Source organism: Microtus oregoni, unplaced genomic scaffold (assembly GCF_018167655.1).
Source record: "Microtus oregoni isolate MIOR12 unplaced genomic scaffold, Mior012 000094F_ref0000399, whole genome shotgun sequence".
NCBI lineage: Eukaryota > Metazoa > Chordata > Mammalia > Rodentia > Cricetidae > Microtus > Microtus oregoni.
In genome coordinates, this window is record NW_024544707.1 from 3,617,881 (window position 1) to 3,638,349 (window position 20,469).

General features: G+C 43.2%; 1 non-coding gene and 1 pseudogene across 1 annotated transcript; one reads left to right on the top strand and one right to left on the bottom strand.

The window, feature by feature from the left end:
• Positions 1-568: 568 nt before the first annotated feature.
• Positions 569-19,773, bottom strand: LOC121442725 (annotated as a pseudogene).
• Positions 13,687-13,805, top strand: LOC121442745. Its single transcript, XR_005973589.1, has one exon. It is a non-coding gene; the product is annotated as a 5S ribosomal RNA (ribosomal RNA).
• Positions 19,774-20,469: the final 696 nt, after the last annotated feature.

Consider the following 20,469-nt stretch of genomic DNA (forward strand, 5'->3'; position numbering starts at 1 on the left):
CATACATATATAACACTTATAATCATAGTGTAAACCTTCAAGCTAGAGATAGGATCGAGACTGGCCTCTAACTCACTACATACCCAAGGATGATCTTGAACTGTCCTTCTGTCTTCACTACCCATGTGAAGGAATTATAAGCAAACACCATGCTCAGACCCTTCATAATGTAAATTTCTGATCTAATTTATAGCAATGGCAAAACAATACTGAGAATGAAGTATATGTGGAATACAGGCTGTTGATTTCATTCTTCAAAGTATGAAATTAATAGGCATGTTTGAAAATCTCAGTACTTAGAACCATGAAATGGGAATCAAGAAAAGCAATGGTCACACTAGGCAATGTGAATCAAGAATGGGAGTAATGAGGTGAGGCTTGTTTGGGTTGATTTTGTTTAGATCCAGTTGTGAAACATCTATAGACTTTCACTAAGTAATAGGCATCTGTCTAATCCCACCTCCCCACTACTACAGCCAATCCTTCCATTCAAAATGTAGATAGATACTTGATTCCATACGAAGGTTCTATTTTCACCCTTCCTAACAAAATGACAGGAAAACTCCAGTTTCGGCGGACATCTTTATTAATAGATCATCAACTTCTCCAAATCTACAGCTGGAATTTCATCTTATTTCCATGCTGAGTCATGAACAGTGACAAAGCCAACCAGAGGTACTCAAAGAGGACTAAGCTTTCATAGCTCACTTTCTTCTACAGGCAGAATATAAATAGATGCACTCTAGAATGCACAATGGCTTTAGTCACTATGGAATTAAAATGGGATCTTGAAGAATGTAGACAAATCCCGATGAAGGAAGGACGAGCTGAGATGCTGTGCAACTGTTTAAGGGTTCCTGGTGCTGCATCTCGGTCACTAGCTGAATCTTGCACTAACACCAAATGGAGATGCGGAAAACACACTAAGTTGACTTAGGGGTTGTGCACAGGAACCAAAAGGCAGGAAAATACTAAACATTGCTGAGAGCATCCACCCCAGGAAGGACTTTACCTGTTTTTGAGAGAGCACATACACAGACAGCATTACTTTAAGACCCACTAAGCTACAGCTGCCCTATTTTTCTTACTGATAAAATAGGGGAGGAGTTCAAGCACTCCTGCATTCTTTCTTGGTCCCAGGTCAATTAAAATGTCTTCCTACCTATGCCTCCCGCCAAGTGGATTGCAGGTGCTTTGCTTGTGCTATCTAGCTAGTATGATTGCTACTGTTCCCCACCCTGCCTTCAAATAAACCAAAACAGAGAATAACCTCACCTTCCAGCAGCTCTAGACTGGCACCACCCCCAGTGCTCACATGGCTGACTTTATCCTCTGTGTTCCATTTGGCACAGCAAGTGGCAGTGTCTCCACCGCCTGTTGAATGAAGACCAGAGAAAAGTGTTTTGGCATCGGAACTGTAAAGGTTCAACCCAAAAGGTTGCTAGCTAATGAACGCCCCACTGCATCTCAAGAGGACTCCCTAAGAATGACGCCTCCATCAACTATCAGAGATTTAGAAAATATTAAGCACATTCCCCCTCTGCCTCCCCTGCATAGAGCTCTGCCACTGTTGCATTAGTGTGAGATTAGCACAGGACCCCTTACCTACGATAGTGATGCAACCCCTAGCAGTGGCTTTTACCACCTCATCCATGAGGGACTTGGTTCCCCTGGCAAAAGCTTCCCATTCAAAGACCCCAACAGGTCCATTCCAAACAATCTGCTTGGCTCGAGCCACAGCCTCAGCATATTTCTTGCTGCTCTCAGGACCACAGTCCAGGCCCTGGATAGTAGAATCAAGAGGATGAACCATTAAGAAAACTTACTAGGACCATATCACCTCCACCAAAACCATAATGTAAGGCTGAGCAAACATCCAGAGTTTCTACTAGAATCAAAATGTACCCTTTAGCCTGTGCGAACACCCTTTGACAGAACCATTCTACTTTATGGATCAAAGAAGGGGAAACCTCATGTTGCTCAAGGGCAGCCAAGATAGGTGGTTCTCAACCTATATTGATTCTGCCTGTCAAACAAGTATGTGCCAATGTCTGGAGACATTGTTGGTTGTCATAACATGGAGCCAGCACAACTGAAGCCTTGTAGCTAGTGATTCCTTACATGTGTCACAATGTAAGCACGGCCTTGCCACAGCTAAGACTATTTGAGATGTCAATAGAGACTGAGAAACAATGAATCAGATAAATCAAGTTCAATCCTTCAATGTATCATAATCTCCAGGAAGCCTTGCTCAAAAGCAATGTGTTGAATCCCACTCCTAGGGTTTCTGATTTAGTAGGCCTAAAATAGGGCTCAAGACTGTTTTTGTTTTGGGTTTGTTTGTTTTTAGATAGGATCTCACTATATACACTTGACTGGCCTGGAATTTGTTATGTAGACTAGGCACACCTCAAACTCAGATGCCTAGCACTCCCTCCAGAGCAGAAGGATTAAAGGTGAGTGAGTGCCATCTTGCCTAGTCTGTATGATTTATACTTATCTTCATGTATGTGTATATCTACATGATTTATGCTTATCTTCATGTAAGTGTATATCTACATGTATATGGGGCCTAGAGGTCACACAGGGCATTGGATTGTGGGGAACACACATGCCATGAAGAAGTCAGAAAGCAACTTTTGGAAATCTGTTCTCTCCTTCAGTTTAGGATTCAGAAATATAGCTCAGGTCCATCCGGCTTGTGTAGCAAACCACTTTTACCCACGGAGCCGCCTTGCCGACATGATAGTTTGCTTTAAATGGCTCACAGCCATGTAATCCAGAACAGTTCAAATCAGGAAGGGGAAGAATACTACCTCCAGCATTATAGCGCTGCTAAATAAACACTGAAAAAAAGTACATTTGCTCTATTATTGATAAAACAGCATCAATCTGATAGCACCATTTATACTGACAGAATTGCCCTCAAGTGCCCATTGCAACATTTCCCATACTGAGTTCCATGGAGATTATTAATATAATTTCTTGAGAGGAAGGGGCACAGCTCAGTAGCAGAGCACTTCTTAACACCTGTGAAACACTCAGCTGGATCTCCAGTGCCACAAAAAGTATCTGCTAAATGAATGACTGCTCCCGCTCCCAAGTTTCTGAGCATTACATAACTAAACACATGATTGACTCACCATCCAGCCAGCAGGTATACCAGAGGCCACAGTAGCTTGGCCAGTCTTGGCATTCTCATCAAATTTGTCAGCAGTGACAAAGTCAACGGGCAAGGTAATCTTCACACCATTTTTCTCAGCTTTAGCCATGAGATCTTTGACAATCTTGGCTCCTTCTTCATCATACAGAGAAGTTCCGATCTACACAAGAGAGTCAGGAGATGAAGTTCAGCCTCTGAACCAAGAACATGACTGACCCAAAACAGACTGGACCATAACTATATAGTAATACAGGAACCAAAGACAAGCAACTTCAGATGAGATGAAAACGGTTTTAGGACTCACACTGAATTCCCATAAACTGCTATCACTACGGAGCCATTTCCCAGCCACCTGTCACTGGTTTCCTACCTCCATGTTGTTGAGCACCTTAAGGAAGGTAAAAGCCATTCCACCACCAATGATCATCTCATTGACTTTGTCCAACATATTATTGATCAGCTGGATCTTGTCTGCAACTTTAGCTCTAGAAGGGAAAGCAAGACTCACCACCACAAGCACACAATTGATGAGTACAGTGTTAAACTCAGAGACACAGCAGGAGACAAGAAAATGCCCCCAAACAGCAAAAGCTTGGCCACGTTTCTCCACATTCCATACTTTGAATAAATCCTTTGAAGGTAGCTCCAAAACAAGGGCTTAAAAAATAATATTCTCACTGGGCAGTGGTGGTGCACGCCTTTAATCCCAGCATGCGGGAGGCAAAGGCAGGCGGATCTGAGTTCGAGGCCAGCCTGGTCTACAAGAGCTAGTTCCAGGACAGGATCTAAAGTTACAGAGAAACTCTGTCTTGAAAAAAGATTTTTCTGGGGTTAAGGGTATAGCTAAATATAAAAACACCTGTTTTCCACGGGTAAAACCCTGCATTTGATCCTCAGTACCATAAAAACAGAAAAACAAGACCTTCCTTATCACCACACCCTCATCCAAAATTCAAAATCCAGATTACCAGATTAGTAACTGATGGCCTGCATGGAAATGGTCTCCATAGACTCACATTTGCATACTTAGTCTCCAGTTAACTAGACAGTATGAGGAGACGTGACACTGTGAACATGATATAAGGTATCCAAAACCCATGCCAGGCCCCATCTGTCCCTCTGCTTGCTGCCTGCAGACCCAGAAAAAACAGTCTATTCTTTAGGTTTGTGCTATCCTTGACTTCAAGTGTTCAGAGATCTTACAACATATGTCCTGTGGTTAAAATAGACTGCTGTGTTTCGGTCTTATTCCAAAACCTGATCATGCCAGTAGGTGGCATTCACTCCCATATTCCAGGTCTTCAGAAACCTAAGAGTCAACCCAGACAGCTTAAATGCTAATTTGAAGAAGCCAGAGGCCAGAGTCTGATGCCTTTAACTCAGTAAACAAGAGTCCATGTTTCTAAGAACTAACCTTTTTGCAAGACAACACAAAAATCTATACCTATCTGGGTTATTTTTAGGCCTCTAAAACAGGACTCATGAAGCCTAGAGAGCAACCATGTTCTTGCTCCGTGAAACTGACACCCAGTTCCAGAGTCAGTTTTCATCAGAAAATGCTGAGTATGCTTACTCATTTGGAAGGGAAAAATCCCAGGCCAGAGAAGGGTCATGGTCCAGAGAGAGGCTGCCCACCGGAAAGGCAGCTTTCTCATCCTTCACTTCTGAAAGTTTTTCGGCTAAACATTACACTTATGCACACTGCCTTTGCCCATAAGAACATAAAATAGGTTCGTGATCTGGAGAATTAAGTCTAAATGATACTTTAAACACAGAAGTTCTTAGTTATGCCCTGCCAAGTTATAATATACCAACTTTGAAACTGTTTTAAGAAGAGCCTTGAAGAGCTAGCTGTGGCACAAGTATGTAATCCTAACACTCAGGAAGCTGAAGTAGGAGTGTCAGGGCTCAAGACCAGCCTGAACTACAAAGCAATTTCAAGGCCAGCCTGGGGTATGAGAAATATCTTAAAGGGGGAAAAAGAGCCCCATGACCATCTTCAAGGGCTTTCTCCATATTTCCCTGTGGAACCATTTTCTGCCCTTCTCTACTCTTTTCTGTCCACGAAGCTGACCTAAATAGACCACATTAAGAGGCTCACATGTCTTCTGCTTTCCAGATAAACTGGGCCAATAAGTGGTGTGTGTAGGGAGTACCCTAGCAGAAAATTGAAGAAAAAGCCCAAATATCTTTCCCTGATTCCCTCTAACAGATGACCAGTCCTTTATCCCCTGACTAAAGACCTTTTTCCACTGACTACCTCTCTGGATTGATAGCTCTTATTAGCCCCAGACTATTGAGGGGCTTCCCTAAACCCCATCCTCACCTCAACAGTCCCTTTATTAAATTCTCAGTTACCCAAATGTGATTGAGCAGGCTGACCATAAACCACCCAAGTTATGATTGGTTCCCAGGATAACACTATCCACCAAAACATGATCCTAAAGTATTCTTCTTACCCTCCCAATATTGCCAGGAAGGGTCATTCAGGACTCTCCAAAGCTTTGGCAAAGTAATTCAGCTCCTTCTTCATCAAAAATCCACCAGCCTTCTGTGGCAGATTCACACCCACCATGGAGCTAGGAGGGAAAAAAAAACAAATGTATTCAAAATCCAGTCAAATTCTACCATTTTTTCCTAGACCCAGACGCCAGCTCCTTACCACTAAAATGCTTTTACCACTTGAGACACTAAGAGACCATGGCTTCATCCCTTAGATGCATTTCAGACTAATTTTACAACCAAGGCTAAATAAAAAAGAGCAATGGACTGAGGTGGAATTTGATATACCCAGGATCTGAGCTAGGTTCTATGTAGCTGGGTGTTTTTGTGGGAATCCCAACAGTAGGAGTAGGGGTGTCTCTTAGTCTTTTGCCTGCTCTTGGGACTCTTCTTCCTCCTACTGAGTTGCCTCATCCATTCTTGATGAGGGTATGTGCCTAGTCCTATTGTTAACTTGTTATGCCATGTCCAGCTGATATCCCTGGAAGGCCTCTTTTTTAGGAAGGGAAACAGGAGTGGATCTGGGGAAAGGAAAATGGGAGGGAGAACTGGGAGGAGTGGAGGGTGGGGAAATCATGAATGGGATATAATGAGAGAAGAATTTATAAATAAAATAATAAAGTACCCAGTTAGTGGCTAAGATCACTTGCTGCTCTTACAGAGGACCTCGGTTCATTCCCAGCACCCACATGGGAGCTTAAAACCCTCTAATAACTCCAGCTCCAGGGGATCAGATGCCCCCACTTCTTGCTTCTGAGGGGACTGCATGCACATGGTACAGATAAACATGTAGGTAAAATATGTTAAGTTTATAGATACCCAGTTAATAGTTAACAGATCAAAGGTGGAATCACAGTTGATAAGAAAATAGATATTTTGATATAATATTCTCAAATAAAAAATCAATAAAGTTAAAGAAATCTCTTCCTGCAGCTTCACAAAATGTTTTACCACTCCCAAACATTTTGTCTCTATTTCTACTTTGAATCAAGATATTTAACATGGGACAGATAAGTAGAGACAAAAGTTCAAAGGATGGATGTGTCTTGGGATTTTCTTAATTTAGATCATTCTAGAGTCCCCTGGAAGAAGGAACCTCTTGATCAAATTGACCTGTGGGCAAGTTTGTGAGGCATTGTTTTGATTGCTAATTGATGCAGAAAGGCCCAACCCAGGATGAGTGATAGCATCCCTAGGCTGGTGGGACTGGAAAACTGGCTAGCACTGGTAGCATGGGAACCCATGCTTATTTTAATCCCAACATTTGGGATGCAGAGGCAGGTATATGTCTGAGTCCAAGGGCAGCCTGGTCTGCATAATGAGTTCTAAGCCAATCTAGTGCTACAAAATGAGACTCTGCCTCAAACAAAAAGCTGAATAAAAACCAGTGAATAAGCAAGTAAGCCAAGCTTCCTTCCCTGATTTCTTTCGATGGATTGTGACAAATCACACAAACCCTTTCTCCCCATAAGCTGCTATTGATGTTTTGACTTTTTAATCACAAGAATAGAATTTGAGCTGCTCAAGCATCCAAGATCACTGTATTCTGCCTAGTAGTACTGACAAAGCTCTCAGTACCTGTGGGCTCGGTGTGCAGTACCAAAAGCATCATTGACATAGACATCCCCAAGTTTGGACAGTGAGGCTCGGAAAGCATCAATTTTGGCTGGTTCAGCTTTAATCTGCAGAAAAAAAAATTCAAAAAGGGAAATTCAAAAAGGAAAATTCAACATAGGAAATATTAATGGCTCCAAAAACAATTTCAGAAGCATTTCTGGCCACCAAGAATCCTCTTGAACATCTTAAAATCCTGAGTTCGGCCGGGCGGTGGTGGCGCACGCCTTTAATCCCAGCACTCTGGAGGCAGAGGCAGGCGGATCTCTGTGAGTTCAAGGCCAGCCTGGTCTACAAGAGCTAGTTCCAGGACAGGAACCAAAAGCTACGGAGAAACCCTGTCTCGAAAAATAAAAAAAAAAAAAAAAATCCTGAGTTCGTAGGAAAGTTTTAGTATTAGCAGCAAGGTCTATTCCTTCTCCCAAATATTCCAGGTCCCTTGGTCATTTCCTGTCTCCATTGCTTCCTTCTGAAAACTGTACACATGTACACACACAAATACTAAATATGTGATAAAAAATTTAAAACTAAACAAAAAGAATGAGAGAAAATTGGACCAAGCAATGGGTACAAGGGAGGTAATGTAACTCTAAAAATAACCATGTGAACACACTAAACAGCATTCAAGTATGGGAGTGGATAGATGTCCCAGTGGTTAAGAGCAACTTGCTGCTCTTCCAGAGCTCACAGTCGCCTATAAAAATAAGCTTTTAGGCCGGGCAGTGGTGGCGCACGCCTTTAATCCCAGCACTCAGGAGGCAGAGGCAGGCGGATCTCTGGGAGTTTGAGGCCAGCCTGATCTACAAGAGCTAGTTCCAGGACAGGCTCAAAGCTACAGAGAAACACTGTCTCGAAAAACCAAAGAAAAAAAAATAAGCTTTTAAAACTGAATTGTCTTCATTTCATTTGTGTCCATTTTGAACTTATGACTGGTTCCTGCAATTTCAGGCATTCTAAGCCATGAGACTGAATTAACTAGTTAATACTTAATTAGTAAATTAACTAATAATAGTAAATAACTAATAAAAATAATAAATTAACTAATAAGTTAGTAAATAAACTAGTTAATAGTTAATTAGGAAATTAACTAAAAGTCAGAGACTAGCATAGTTGATTGATTCCTAAATAAAACACTCCGTATCAACTTTCCAGTTGCCTCTAGCCATTTCTAAGCACTAGAGTTTGGGCATCTTGAGTTTCAGTTTAAAAGGGCACTGAATTTTAGGTTAGCACTTGAGTAGTACTGTAGAAAGACTACGCCAAAGCATGGTGGGGCCAGCTCAGGGCCTGTGCTGCTAAGAAAAGAAACTTAGAGCGGCACACCAGATGACCTTAAGAAATGTCAGAAGTCAAAGGGGGACTGATAAATACCTTCAGAGCCTGTAGTTCTTTCTTCTTTAAAGACCCAAAGAGGGGAAAGTACTAGGGCGTGCCCTTAGCTAACCAAAGGTCAAACATAAAACCCTGCTCAGCGAGGCAGTTTTAACATTCAATAATTGAGGTCTCGCGGAGGTGGTGCACGCCTTTAATCCCAGCATTTGGGAGGCAGAGGCAGGTGGATCCCTGTTGAGTTCAAGGCCAGCCTGGTCTACAAGTGGGTTCCAGGAAAGCAAGAATTGTTACACAGAGAAACCCTGTTTCAAAAATACCAAAAAAAAATTAATAATTGAAGTCTCAAACCGGGCGATGGTGGCGCACGCCTTTAATCCCAGCACTCGGGAGGCAGAGGTAGGCGGATCTCTGTGAGTTCGAGACCAGCCTGGTCTACAGAGCTAGTTCCAGGACAGGCTCCAAAAGCCAGAGAAACCCTGTCTCGAAAAACCAAAAAAAAAAAAAAAATAATTGAAGTCTCTTGTTAAGCCTAGCGACCAGTCTTGTGGATTGTCTACAGCCTTTGACAATGGCATGTGAGTAGATCCAGACTGTATAAAATTGCAATTGACTACAGGACCCACAGAACCTCCAACATTTACTATCTGGTTTTTTGTAGAAAAAGCTTGCAGATCTAATTGCCTAAACTATAAAGTCTAGCAAGAGCACCACTAACTTAAGCAAAATGTCTGCCTGCCCGAAACCCAAGCTTCTCACACTAAGATTTGTTTGCTTAGGAAATGAGGATGAAAACACTACTTTTCATGAGAGAAAGCCTTGAGTCAGGTCAGAGGACAGCTCGGTAAACCCAGCGCTGGGAAGGTGGAAGAGATCAAGAGTTCAAGGTCACCCTCCTACACCACCCAAGAAAGAAATGCCTTAAGTCCCAGGCCTTAAGTAAACTCACCACGACCATTACATTCCCTGAATACTCTGGTTACCTGAGCATTCAGGTACTTTTCAAAGGCATTTCAAAAAGTGAATAGGAAGAGAGCTTCTGCGGTGCTGGTCACATTTCCTTCCCTCACTGGGGAGTGATTATATAGTGTGTGTACTCTGCTCTGCGACAACTGGTAACTCATCACGCTGTGCGTTTAAATAATTGTTTTGGTTTCTACCGTGCTGAGGGTTGTACCCAGGGCAATGCACACTACCCTGAGTTCCATCCGTGGCCCGCATTTGTACCTTTTTACAAGTATGGTATAGTCAATTTCAAAAGGTGTTTGGGAATAATCAAGGTAAGCTTCCACTCATGGCCTCACACAAATTCAGATCCTAAGGCCCAAGAATATCAAAAGCACAGGTCCTACCTTGTTCCCAGAAGCATCCTTTCCCTTCCCTTCTTCCTCCACATGAAAGCGGAGGTTCTCCAGCAGGATGACAGTGCCAGCTGCTGGGTTGGGACAGGCATTCTCGACTTCTGGGCCCACACAATCCTTTAAGAAGAGAACATCCCTGGGGGGAGGGAGGAACAAGCAATGAAGACTGGAGCAAGCTGAAAGCTGAGAAGCAGTGACAGCAGGCCTTACCTACCCCCGGAGCTCACCAGCACCGGAGCCCTGTACTTACTTGCCCAGCAGAGACTTGAGTTCTGCCGCAACTGGCTCTAGGGAGTACTTGTCAGGCATGGGAACACCATCAGGTCGGCCCAAGTGGCTCATAAGGACAACTGACTTGGCTCCATTGTCCAAGCAGAATTTGATGCTTGGGACAGCAGCCTTGATCCTATAAGCAAGAGAAGACAGAAGACAGGAACAACGTTCTTCCTAGGAATTAGTGAGAACCATTTTAAACAGTAACTTTGTAAAATACAAAGTTTCCTCAAGTCTGAGGGTTGCAGAATTCAGGTTTGTATTCAGGAGAAGACAGACATGATAAAACCTACCACCTGGAACTCCAGTCTCATTATAGACCTGTTCCTCATGTAGAAAAGAACTTAGCCACCTGCAATCTACAGCAGGACCTGCAGGGGAGGTTAGCCCTTGGCTTCTAGGGGCTGGTAATGCACAAAGCTGGGCATGCAAAGACAATCAGCAGCGGGGTAAACTGCACACGGTGCTGCACACCTGGGATCCCAGCCCTTGGGAGGGAGAAGAAAGAGGATCAAAGTTTAAGATCATCCTCAGAACAGCAACTGTGGCCAGTCTGGAACACATGAGGCCATGTCTATAAACCAACAATCTTGGCTCTTAAAGCGTTCCCCCCCATTCTCTCGAAAACAACTGATCACTGTTTCTATCCTCTGGATAAGCCAGGCAATGCATGACCAACACCTGCTCCCTTCTAAAGGTCTGAAGTGTGGGTAGTTGCTAGGTAGAGGATACCTTTGTGACCAGAGCCACTTGGCATGAACCCAAAGGAAATGAAATTAGCATACAGAAAGATATCTGCACGCCCAAGTTTATCGTAGCATTGTTCACAATGGCTAAAATGAAGACCTCACCTCGTTGCCCATCAGCAGATGAATGGAGGAAAAAAATGAGGACTCTACATACACATAAAATAAATCTTTTTTTTAAAAAAAGACTCGCCGGGCGGTGGTGGCGCACGCCTTTAATCCTAGCACTCGGGAGGCAGAGGCAGGCGGATCTCTGTGAGTTCGAGACCAGCCTGGTCTACAGGACTGGCTCCAGGACAGGTTCCAAAGCCACAGAGAAACCCTGTCTCGAAAAATAAAAAATAAAAAAAAAACTCAATTTGGGACTGATGAAATGGCTCAGTGGTTAAGAACACTGGCTGCTCTTCCAGGTCCTGAGTTCAATTCCCAACCACATCTCACAACCATCTATAATAGGTTCTGATGCCCTCTTCTGATATGCAGGTGTACATAAATAAATTAAAAGAATTTAATATAAAAAATAAAGAGCCAGGTATTAAAGCATACGCCTGGAACCCAACACCTGGAAGGCTGAGGCAGGACTCCAAGCTCAAGCTCAGCAAAAGCTGACACACTGTCTCAGAAAAAATGTTTTGAAATAAAATCTTTCTCATAATTTTCAAAAAGCAACAACAGTGCTTCTACACAGGCACTGGAGAAATTGCTCAGTGGTTAAGGCTTGTAGCTATTCTAGAGGACCTGCGTTCAGTTCCCAGCAGCCATATCAGCTGGCTTACAACTACCTCTAACTTCACCTTCAGTGTATCTAATACCCTCTGTGCGCTCCACAGGCAACTTCACACAGTGCACCAATACCCCCCCATACATATTCTCTCTCATATAAAAATATATCTTTATAAAGAAATTCTGCTTCTGAAGTTAGCACCCAAGACACGAGGGAGCTAAACTGACTGAAAGGGTTACTTCTCAAGTCTTCTGATTTTTTTTAGAGGGCTAAAGGCAAGCCAAACGTTCCCACAAAAAATACCTCATTTGGGCTACTTAGAACAAATTCTGGCAAATCTACATGTAAGCTTAGAAATGACTGATATTGCCGGCCAGTGATGGTGCACACCTTTAATTCCAGTACTCAGGAAGCAAAGGATCTCAGTGAATTTGAGGCCAGCCTGGTCTACAAAGCAAGTTCCAGGACAGTCAGGAGTTACAGAGGAACCTTATCTTGAAAACCAAAAATTGATATTAAAATCCTTCTCTTGCAGTTTGTTTTGCAAGTCAATTAACCTTTAACTTTGACTCCCAAATTCCTTGAATTTTTTTTTAAAACAAGGAGAACTTTCTCAGGATGTTTTGCTGATAGTGAAGGATTTTTAGGGGGAGGGTAGTCTGGAGTTTTCTGTTTGGTTGTCTTAAGATATTTTTATTAATTCTTAAGAATCATAGTGTATGTTTTATTAATTCTCAAGTATTATACAAAAACCCCTCACTCATTTTGGTTTGCTGTGGAAAGTTTTAGGATAGCCTAGAATGGCCCGAAACTGGCTTTGTAGCTCGTGCTACATGACTTTCTACATCCAGCCTTCCAAGCACTAGCATCATAGACAAGCTAGAATTTTTGTTTGTTTTTTGAGACAAGGTCTCTCTATAGACCTGGCTGTCCCAGAACTCTCTATAGACCAGGCTGGCTTTAGTCTCAGAGATCCACCTGCCTCTGCTGCCCAAGTGCTGGGATTAAAGCCATGCACCACCACACCTGGAATAGGTGACTTCTTTCCAGGAGTTTTCATAAATTGAGAATAATCCAATTCACAATGATAAGAAAGCAGGTTAGTATAGACCAAACAAAGTTTTATGGCTTCAGTTGCTGTATTCCCCAGCATGTAAAGAAAGAAATCTACATCCCATGTACTCCTACATCTTAAACCCAAGCTGGGTTTAGCAGTAATCTTACCTTTGGTTATTTGTTATCTGGTTGTTCTTCATAGGAACATTGAAGTCCACCCTAGAAAAGAAAAAGGCTTCAGTTTCAGAGTAATGATCAAGTTCTTGGTCCCTCAAAAGTTTGAACCTCAAAAGTTCAAATCTCACATTTAAAATAAGAGGCATTAAAAGAAGGTTGGCAAGATGGCTCAAGGGGTACAGGCACTTGGTGCCAAGTCTGACAACCTGAGTTTTATCCCCAAGACCCATGCGGTAGAAGAAAACCAACTCTTGCAAGTTGTCCTCTGAGCTCCACACCTTTGCCTTGATATGTACAGTCTATGTACACACACACACACACACACACACACACACACACACTAAATAGTAAATGTCATTTTAAAACTATTAAATGGGGCTGGAGAAATGGCTCAGTGGTTAAGAGCATTGCCTGCTCTTCCAAAGGTCCCGAGTTCAATTCCCGGCAACCACATGGTGGCTCACAACCATCTGTAATGAGGTCTGGTGCCCTCTTCTGACCTACAGATATACACACAGACAGAATATTGTATACATAATAAATAAATAAATATTAAAAAAACTATTAAATGAAGACAGTACTCAGTCACTTGGAAGGGAGGGATGGGCCAGACGATGATCCTGCGGTATAGGTACATGTTCTTCTTGAACTGCTCACACAAACGTGCTCATTTCAAAGAAATTTGAGTATATGGAAACCTTTTTAGATATGTAGCAAATAGTTTTAAAACATTTCAAACTAGTCTACAGTCATACCACCCTGAACGCGCCCGATCTCGTCTGATTTCGGAAGCTAAGCAGGGTTGGGCCTGGTTAGTACTTGGATGGGAGACCGCCTGGGAATACCGGGTGCTGTAGGCTTAAAAAGAAACAAGAGAAAAGTATTCTTTATAAATTTATAAAATAAAAAAAAGTTTCAAACTACAAGAACTTGTCCAGGAGATCTGGGAAGCTAAATGTAATTAAACCTAAATGCATTTATTTTAGCCTGGTATTCTCTATTTAGCCTGGTGATATCTATAGCAGTCTGTGGAGGTGACGATGTGTAATATACCTTGATTCTAATTCTTTTGATACTGATTCTGGCTCCTTGTAAAAACATTTCCCAAAAAAAAAGAAAAGAAATTCAAAAATAAAACACATCAAGAGAATTCCATTTCATTCTTTTCAGAGAATATCTGGCACACTAAGAATAGGAAAAAACCTAGGCCCCAGTATCCAGTTGATATAATAGTCACTTTCAAAGAACCTGAGGGGAAAAAAAGGAGTGAAATGTGCCTATGCCCACTGACAGACAGACAAGTGGAAGTCAAGTGATTAAAATGAAAGCTAGTAATATACTGGCCTAACGGATTACTGCCTTATTCTTTTCTGTGGTGTTGCTGGGGACTGAACCCAGGGCTATTTCCTGTACTGTGGCTGATTTTAATGTCGAAGCCTGCCATGATTGAGACAGACTCGTAAAATCTAGCTTGCTTTCATCTCCTGAATAAATGCTGAGATTAAGTATTAGATTACTGTACCAATACATCCACTAAGACCATTTTTAATTCATTTTTCTTTTTGGGGGGAAGGGTGGTTCTAGACAGGATTTCTCTGTGTAGCCTTGGCTGCCCTAGAACTCAATCTGTAGATCAGGCTGGTCTCAAACTCAGAAATCCACCTGCCTCTGCACCACCACTGCCCAGCTTATTAATTTTTCTTAAATCTGAGAAGTGATTCTAGTATCTAACTCAAGTTAGTGAATGATAGAAGGCTTAGAAGTGACATAGTATCAAGCAATTGTTGGCTGTTATTTTATGTTAATGATTCTCCAAACTAGAAGTGTTATTTGACAGATCAACCATATTAAAATCATTACTGAAAAAACATCTAGGGACTACGATACGGGCGACAGGACTGCTACTGTCCTTGTTTGTGAAACTCCCCTTTGCAAAGCTCTTCACTGTTCTTTCTTCCTGTCTGAGCAGTGACCCCAAATCCTGCAGACCACAGGTTTCCTCCATGCGCTGAACACTAATCCGGCTCACCAAGGAGTTTAAGGGACATAGTCCTTGATTCAGATTTAAGGAAGCCTTTAAAATTAAATGGCACTATGCCTCTGAACAACGAAATACACTCTTAGCTGGTTTCTGGCACCTCAGGCATCCTCTTTAAATATCCTGAGCAGGTCCTTGCCAACCTTAAAGTTCAGACCAAAGTGGATCAAGTATCCTATTACCATGAGCCTCTCACAGCCTCCCAGGAAGGCTAATGGACACGAGGGTTAACTGCATAGGAGAAACAGCGCTGCCACCAAAACCTAAGAAGGAATGACTTTGGGCTGAAATACCCAAACCTCTGTGGCTTCTGTCCAAGCTCTGATGGCATCAGCTTACTTATGAAAACTGGATTAGTTCTCTCGCTGCCCTCTTGAGGACTTCAACCTTTACCTATCCTCTCCTAGACTCACACCTCTGCCTGCACTAGCTTTTCTTCTGAGGATTCCAGGGAAGAGCCTTCCCTACGCATCCCACTTATTTCTGTATATAATGCGCACCTTTTTCTCAAGGTCCGAGGAATACTCAAGCTTTGCCTAAGGACAAGGTCAAGTATCACTACACACATCAGAACGGCTAAATTAAAAAAACAACAACTGTAGCCAGGCAGTGGTGGTGCACGCCTTTAATCCCAGCACTCGGAGGCAGAGGCAAGTGAATCTCTGTGAGTTGGAGGCCAACATGGTCTGTCTACAAGAGCTAGATCCAGGACAGCCTCCAAAGCGCCAGAGAAACCCTGTCTCAGAAAAGAAAAAAAATGACAACTACCAAACTTGCAGTGACAATCCGTGCCTCTTATCCACCCTTTGCTGATAAGCCAATTAAAAGAGCCACATTAATAGCAAAAAAAAGCAGAAAGACACTGATTTAATGTTACCCCCATAAGACACAAAGAAATCCAGTGGCGCTCCAAATCCATCTTCAGAAAGCTGCCCACCACTGAGCCATCTTTGTCTGTGTAAGGTGTAACTTTGCAGGAAAATAGCCCAAGCTTTTCTTCTCCCAGCATGAAATACCTGTTTTAATAACATCTGATAGCTAAAATACCTCCTTAGTATATATATATATTCATTTCTGCCAGTCAGTTTTTCTACCACCCAATACTGGTGAGGATGCAGAAAAACTGACCACATTCCTAGCAGGAATGTGAAATGGTGAGCACCTTTGGAAAGCTATCTGGGGATGCCTCAAAAGGTTAAACATGGGATGGCTCAGTTGCAAAATGCTTGCAAGCCCAATTCTAGGTGTCTTACCCAAGACCCATGTGGTCAAACCAACACTGACACCCCCTCAAAAAAAATCCATAGCAGCTTTTGTAAAAACCTCAAACTGGCAACAACCCAGATAGCATTCAATGGTTGGATGAATGATTCAACTACGATACACCCATACTGTGAAAAAATATCCAGCAATTCAGAGGAATATACTGTTGGTACATGTACCAACTTGGATAACTATTAAATGAACGTTGAGTGAAAGAGTGCATCTCCAAAAGTTACACTCTATTAATCTGTATATGCCATGCTTTTGCAATGACAAGTATTAAAATAGAGCACAGGTCAGAAATCACTGGGGATTAAAAGTGGAGGGCATGATTAGAATCAAGTAACAGAGAGGAGACATCTTAGTGGTGATCAAACAATCCTATGTTTGCTTGAGGTCGTGGTTATACAAATCTACCTATGATAAAACGCTAGAGAACTAAACACCCTTTCCACCAATGTCAAATTCCTACTTCTGACTTTGACCTACAATTATGTGCTATGCAGCCACTGGGAAAAACTGAATTTCTGTACAATTTTTGCAATTTCCTAGAAATTTGAAATTATTGCAAAATATTAATTTTTAAAAAACCACTAAGTTAGAATATCGAATCTTAAATCCTAGCACTTGGGAGGCAGAGGCAGGTGAATCTCTGAATCAGAGGCCAGCTTGGTCCAGATGAGTTCCAGGACAGCCAGAGCTACACAGAGAAACCTTGTCTCGAAAACCAAAAACAAAAAAACAAAAAACAAAAACATCTCTTTATTGAAATCTCCCAGTTTCAAGGCCAGTTAGTTCTACTAAACGCTCAGAGGAACCATGCCCACTGGTGCCACGTGGTCTGACTGCTAAATTACACCCGTGATTCCATTATCTTTCTTTCCACCAGGATTGTTGCTTTGTAAGTCACAACAAAACCAGTGAGTTTGGAAAAATAATTTAAATTAAAAACAAAACAGGAAGGTACAAGAAAAAGAGAAGTACTTCACCAGCAAGCAAAGGATGACTAGTAACCTGTGAGTGGAAAGAAAGGAAATGACAGGGCAGAAATCAGCGGGAAATTTACTCAAATAACCTTGTAAAATCAACAGGAGTTGGAGGGAAGGAAAAAAACTGTTAGTGGAACCTGTTGGGGTTTCTGGCTATTTTAAAGCTGCCCCAAAAGGAGCTGGGGTGACTGAGTGGGAGAGCGCTCAAGCATAAAATACCTACGGGTTGATTCCCCAGCACATCAAAAATAAATTACCCCAACAAATCAACTTCCCTTGCCAATTCAAACCAAAGGACTAGACAAGTCAGGAGACAAATATCTATCCTTCTACAGGGCAGAAAGGAGGCAAGTGAAACAGCCACTCCTCCAGAGGCCCCATTTCTGAAGCACTGCCAATAACTACAAAGCACTGAAACAAGAAGGTATTGAGCTCACCCAGGCATGGCTGCCCAGACTGCTCTAAAATCTAAGCCTACAATGCAACTCCCTATTCAAGAAGCATTGATAATGCAGAAACAAAGCAACTTTGCCAGTGTGGCCTTAAAAACAAGTACAATGTATCCATACAAAAGAAAAAGAAATTGTAAACCCCAGACACAGTCAATTTCAAACTGTCCCTGGGTCATCATATCCAAGAGTTTAGAGAATCTGATTGGTGGCTATGAGACCTAAATTCTAGTCCCAGTTCTACCACAACCTTGAGAGTTCAGTGACTTTCAACGCGACATCAATTATCATACTGCTAGTTCAATAACCTTGAACATCTCCATCCGCAAAACTGGACTAGCCAATCATTTCAAGGCTCAAGGCTAACCTGTGTTAAGTGAAATTTGACTTGGTACAACAGGAGAAAAAACTGTTTACTCCATTCTTACCCCCAACCAGAGTTAATTCCTTTACTGTAAGAGAAGAACTGCAATTACGGGAAGGTGAACACAATGTCCCACTGTCTTTCAGCAGCTGCACGCATCTGGAAGGGCCAGTCTCAAGCCAGTGGAGGTACAAGTTATTTTAAACCTTTTTATGCTAGTTGCAGGCCAACATCTACCTTCTTAGTTTCACGGGGTTAATTTCATTTCCTTGGAGCAGCATGAAGAGCTAGAACCTGCCCTTTAACCCGAGGGTGGCTGGGATCTCTACTCCATCGGGATTACAAAGGTCTGTCCTGTTTGAGACAACAGGAGTACTTTGTATGAGCACTGGGTTCTGGTTATCTGCACAGCATGAAAGGGTCACCTGCCAAATAATATTGGCTACGAAAAAATATGTGGCTGTACAGTTCTCTCACTCCTAGCTGGAGAGGTAGGCTAGCCTCTGCTCCCTTACACGAGTGATAATATCTAAAAGATGCCCTCATTCGAACTGGCCCAAATTGTGAAAGGGACCAGGATTACGTCATTCACACACTGCCAATCAATCAACTGCTTCCAAAAAAGGTCAAGCCGGCAGCAGTCACTGCGATTATCTATGGCCCTTCAAAATTACCATCCTTGAGTCCTACAGCCTAGTTCATCAGTTACGTATCATCATCCTTCACTCCTGAAAACACATTATAAATTAAGAAAGGCAGAAAGGTGTAAGCCCCATACACGCTAGTAAATTCTGTCAGGTAAGGGAGAAGCCAACTTGATAAATGACCAGGGATCCACGTGGGCCGACTAAGAAAAGAGTGCCATGTGCGTGGAGCCTTCCTCACTTTAACTAACATCCTGCTTCTCGAGCCACCTCTGAGGGTGAGGTTAGAAGCCTCCAACTCTGGGCGGCCACACCCTGTATGTGTCACAACCCTGATGCAAACCCCAAGCAAGGCCAGGAGTCCAACTGCAAGGTAGGGCAGCAGAGGCCTGTTATATAAGCTGTACAGAGCTTCATCCAGTGGGCCTCACCTTCCCACCCACAATTCTTTGGGGAGAGAGACCTCCACTCCTGAGCATTTCGAGCAACATCCTCCGGGGAAGAAATCTTTTTGTACCGGACCAATGAAACGTGGGCAGTTTCGAATTCGTCAGAAATGGTCCAAAGACCGTGGGGGAAGGGAAATTAGCTAAATGACCTTTCAAGGTCCCTCCACTAGGGCCTAGAGATTTACAGGATAAGTATTAGGTCCCGTCTCGTTACAGGAGATGAAGCTGCATTTCAGAAATGGGAAAAGGATTGACTCCTGGGAATCTGAACCCTTTCTCGGTGGGATCCACTCCCCAAAGGACACTATTGGTCGCTTTTCATGCTAGAAGCAGTTAGGAAGCATCAAACCCGGACAGTATCTGCCCCAACGGGGTGAGATGGACACCCCTGCTCTGCTAACCCAGGACCCCCGAGACCCAGCTGAAAACTAAGCACAACTTAGGGTGCACGGAAAAGCGTGCTTGCCAGGGCCAGAGAGGCTGAGCAAGAGCCCTAGGGTGTGAGAGCGGCAGTACAAGATTACCTCATCACGACCCGCTTTCCCTTCACGTCCAGTTTGTCCAAAGTCAGCTTGTTAGAAAGCGACATTTTGGCAACGCGGTAGGATCAAGAGGCTCGGTCCTGAGGAAGAGGAGACCACTGCAGCGGACGTGCGCTTTTGAAGCGTGCAGAACGCCGGTTGCGGGAGGACCAGAGGGTGCCCGCCCCGCCCCTGGCTCCGCCCGAGCCTGCCCTTGGATCCGCCCCTTCCCTGCGCTGCTCCCAGTGTACAAAGCAGCAAAGCTACTATTGGCCGCCGCCCAGAAGGCCGGTCCGCTTCCATTGCTCCGAAGCTCTGTCCATCTACAAGGGACTGGTGGGACGTGCGACTTCCATTTGTCACGTCCAGCACGACGCGAGCAGCAGGGGGGACCTTGCTGACTAGGGGCAGAGAAGAAGCATTCGCGGTGGGGCCCGAAAGAAGGGAGCGGATGGCGCCATAGGGTGGGCGTGGAATGTGTGCCGGGCCAGAGGCCACTAGTGCAGCCCAGCAGCGCATGCTCCGGACTGCCTTGGAAAAAGCAGCACCCCCACCCGGTGGAATTCCCAGGGGTCTTTTCAAAATCTTTGCAAATGCCATTTCCTTTATCTTCTGCTTTCTCAGCTCCCAAAAGGAATGCTATATAAGGCCTTACTTAGCAATGGAAACCTTTCAGAAGTCAAAAAAGGACCAGGTCCTCCTCGCCCTTTTATAATAAAAAGTACAGTGTAATTGCCGTGGTTACTTTATTCATTGTAATGGCGAATACGTTCAGCATGTGTCATGTTAACTAACAATGCTCATAAA